This window comes from Cherax quadricarinatus, chromosome 89 (assembly GCF_038502225.1).
Source record: "Cherax quadricarinatus isolate ZL_2023a chromosome 89, ASM3850222v1, whole genome shotgun sequence".
NCBI classification, from domain to species: Eukaryota; Metazoa; Arthropoda; class Malacostraca; order Decapoda; family Parastacidae; genus Cherax; species Cherax quadricarinatus.
The window spans coordinates 2,896,094-2,900,820 of NC_091380.1; positions in this window are offsets into that span (position 1 = coordinate 2,896,094).

The following is a 4,727-nucleotide window of genomic DNA, read 5'->3' on the forward strand; positions in this document are numbered from 1 at the left end:
ATGGTTTGTGATAAAGATATTTTGGAGCATCAAGATCTTTGGTTTCTTAAGATAGATTCTTCATGCCCATGGACGGAGAGACTATCCTTGTAGGTTAAAAAATGTAAGGAGGAGCACTGCAGCAGGCCTACTGACCCATGCTAGTCAGTTCCAACTCTCACCCACCTTCGGTATATATACCAGGAGAGCGTTTACAAGTACAAGAATTGATCCCTAGACCACAACATTGTAGAAATTGCTGGCGCTTTGGCCACCCAACCAAATGTTTCAGGTCAATAGACTGGCCATTTTGTGGTGCAGTTGACCATAGCAATCCGGCACTCAACGAGGCTCACCCTGATTCTTCTTAACGTTGTAATGGGAGATCTGTTGTCTTGAGAAAGAGGTTCTCTCTCAGGGTAGTTTGTGATCTCCGACGTCAAGGATGACTACCAGAGTTAAGTGTTCCAGAGTTGCTAGATGACTTCAAACCTATATGGTACCTACTTCCAGTCACCTGCGTAGTGCCTACTTCGTCACCTATGTAGTGCCTACTTCGTCACCTATGTAGTGCCTACTTCGTCACCTATGTAGTGCCTACTTCGTCACCTATGTAGTGCCTACTTCGTCACCTATGTAGTGCCTACTTCGTCACCTATGTAGTGCCTACTTCGTCACCTATGTAGTGCCTACTTCGTCACCTATGTAGTGCCTACTTCGTCACCTATGTAGTGCCTACTTCGTCACCTATGTAGTGCCTACTTCGTCACCTATGTAGTGCCTACTTCGTCACCTATGTAGTGCCTACTTCGTCACCTATGTAGTGCCTACTTCGTCACCTATGTAGTGCCTACTTCGTCACCTATGTAGTGCCTACTTCGTCACCTATGTAGTGCCTACTTCGTCACCTATGTAGTGCCTACTTCGTCACCTATGTAGTGCCTACTTCGTCACCTATGTAGTGCCTACTTCGTCACCTATGTAGTGCCTACTTCGTCACCTATGTAGTGCCTACTTCGTCACCTATGTAGTGCCTACTTCGTCACCTATGTAGTGCCTACTTCGTCACCTATGTAGTGCCTACTTCGTCACCTATGTAGTGCCTACTTCGTCACCTATGTAGTGCCTACTTCCAGTCATCACTGTAGTACCTCTTATCACAGTCACCTGTGTAGTACCTACTTCGTCACCACTGTAGTACCTATTACCAGTCACTACTGCTTCCAATTCTTTTACAGTACTAGGCTCTGAGGTTTCAATCTTATCTACTATTCTCATTCCAAGACGACCTTCATCTATCGCTTCAGCGTCTTAAAGACTACGGTGCTCGTCGCCAAGGCTGAGGGACTGAGTACCTCGGCTTTAGTATGTAGTTCTACAGTCTTCCCATTATGTACTTTGTATTGATAAAGCCACTGGATGGCGAAACGTCTACAAATAAAGATGCCTAGATGTTACACATGTATCTAATTTTTCACCTTGTACGTATATAATCTGTTTATATCTCCTCCACCGTTATCGGCTCATGTTAATTTTCTGTATTTTATTCCTTCCTTCATCCACTGCTTTTATCATTTCCTCTGGGGGAGTGTCTCATTGTGACTCGTGGCCATCAGTGAGAGAGGCTTTTCTCACTCCTCGACTGCTACTACTAACTACTACTGCAACTTGCTACTGCTACTAGCATTACCTCTGTCACTACTACTCCACTTCCTTTGTTCTGTCCCTGCCCTCCTATATATGCGCTGGCTCCCTCACCTTCCTGTGTTAGTGTGGCTAGTCAATGGTCCAAGTCTACTAATACTAGTATTATTGCTACTACCACCTACAGTGATTATATTATGCTTTACCTCTCACTCTAATATATATGCGTACTGTTTACTTGTACTTTCCGGCTTGATAAAGCTCCTGGAGAGTGAAACGTTGCCACAATCAAATGTCACATTAGTTGCACTTGTGTCCTTTTACCTAACATCAGTGCCTGTCTCAACGTCCGTAGTTGTTCATTCCTTCAGTGCTTTACAGGCTACCCAGAAATTTGACTATATTCCCCCTCGTCCTTCATGTACAACTTTGGTTGGGCTGCATCTATAGTCAACACACAGACATTGTCTTCTGCTGGGTCCTGTTGGGTCCCTGGGCGACTACTGCTGCTGCTGTTGCAGCTACCACTACTGCTGTTGCTACTACCACTGTTGCTATTACTACTACTACTGTTGCTACTACCACTGCTGTTCCTGTTACTATTATTACTGCTGCTGTTGCTATTACTACTGCTGTTGCTACTACTAATGCTACCACTACTACTGCTACTGCTACTACTACTACTACTACTACTGCTGCTACTTCTACTACTACTACTACTGCTACTACTACTGCTGCTGCTGCTACTGCTGCTGCTGCTACTGCTGCTGCTACTGCTGCTACTGCTGCTATTATATTCTACATCTCTCACTAATACCTATATATGTCGTTTGTTTATCCGTAAAACAGTTTTTCTGTCAAAGCGTATTTGTGTTTGTGGTCTTGTTATGACTGTGGTGTTTGGGAGAGTAACTCTCCCACCTTCGTACCAAAGAGAGACGTCTCGCACGTCAGACACATCTCGCTCATACGTGCTAAAAATATCTTAACCAAGATAGGACTCACAGAAGTGGGTTCTTGGTGGAAAAATTCAGATTGAGAGGATATAGGAAAGCATTGGCTTGGCAGTAGAGTTGTGAATGAGTGGAACAAACTCCCGAGTATCGTCATTGAAGCTAAAACCTTGTGTAGCTTTAAAAATAGCATAGACAAGTATGTGTGTGAGTTGGACCTGTCTAGCATGGGGCAGTAGGCCTGCTGCAGTGCTCCTTGTGCTTTTATATTCTCGTAGAGAAACGATCTCAGTCCGTTTGTGAGAACTGTCAAGTGCCTTGTCAATTTTCCATCTCATAATAGACACGCAGAATTTACCTCCAGCGTCGTCGCACTGACTTTAACTGGCCACCTCACCGACGGCCCCATCTTTCACGCTGGCAGCAACAGTTTTATTACACCAACCTTAATGAATCTGCCTTTTAAAATTAGACACAGGGGCGACATTTGGATACCTTTATTGTGGAAACATTTCGCCACACATTGGCTTCATCAGTACAATACAAAGGATGGTGAAGATCAGAAGGGGTTTGAGGTAATCATTCCCTCAACCTGGAGTCGATGGGACAAGTCCTTCATCAGTCTTACACACTACTGACCTTCACACACTGCAGCCTGTGTGACCCTTATAATAACGAGAGTAACTGAGATCAGTAGACTCTGTAACTGAGATCAGTAAACCCAGTAACTAAGATCAGTAAACCCAGTAACTGAGATCAGTAAACCCAGTAACTGAGATCAGTAAACCCAGTAACTGAGATCAGTAAACCCAGTAACTGAGATCAGTAAACCCAGTAACTGGGATCAGTAAACCCAGTAACTGAGATCAGTAAACTTAGTAACTGAGATCAGTAAACCCAGTAACTGATATCAGTAAACCCAGTAACTGATATCAGTAAACCCAGTTACTGAGATCAGTAAACTCAGTAACTGAGATCAGTAAACCCAGTAACTGAGATCAGTAAACCCAGTAACTGGGATCAGTAAACCCAGTAACTGAGATCAGTAAACCCAGTAACTGAGATCAGTAAACCCAGTAACTGAGATCAGTAAACCCAGTAACTGGGATCAGTAAACCCAGTAACTGAGATCAGTAAACCCAGTAACTGAGATCAGTAAACCCAGTAACTGGGATCAGTAAACCCAGTAACTGAGATCAGTAAACCCAGTAACTGGGATCAGTAAACCCAGTAACTGAGATCAGTAAACTTAGTAACTGAGATCAGTAAACCCAGTAACTGAGATCAGTAAACCCAGTAACTGAGATCAGTAAACCCAGTAACTGAGATCAGTAAACCCAGTAACTGAGATCAGTAAACTTAGTAACTGAGATCAGTAAACCCAGTAACTGAGATCAGTAAACTCAGTAACTGAGATCAGTAAACTTAGTAACTGAGATCAGTAAACCCAGTAACTGGGATCAGTAAACCCAGTAACTGAGATCAGTAAACCCAGTAACTGGGATCAATACAAAACTTGATTTGCTCACTGAAAATAAGTCTTAATCTTGGAGAAAGCTTAAAATGACCGAGTTAAGAAGGACGCCAAGAATAACAGATCAATAATACCAGAATAACAGACAGAGAGAGAGAGAGAGAGAGAGAGAGAGTGCTTTCTAGAGTGGAATATTCCTGTCTGCCAACAATAACAGGTTGATCAGTCGGCAGTGGGTTGTCCCCCCACCCCACAGTTTCCTTCTTGGAGGAAGAGGAAGAAGTGAAGAATATAAAACATAGCGAAGTCACAGTCACTAAGAATAACCTACGTCAACTTCTCTTCTTAATTAGTCTCGACCTCATTCATGTCTGTGCCTGTAAAAGGTGTGGGGGGGGGTATGTGTGTGAGGTGTGTGTCTGTGAGTTGTGCGTCTGTGTGAGAGGTGTGTGTCTGAGAATTGTCTGTGTGTGAGGTGTGTTTGTGAGAGTTGTGTGTCTGTGAGAGTTGTCTGTGTGTGAGGTGTGTGTCTGTGAGAGTTGTGCGCCTGTGTGAGAGGTGTGTTTGTGAGTTGTGCGTCTGTGTGAGAGGTGTGTGTCAATGAGAGTTGTTTGTGTGTGAGGTGTGTCTGTGAGAGTTGTCTGTGTGAGAGGTGTGTGTCTGTGAGAGTTGTCTGT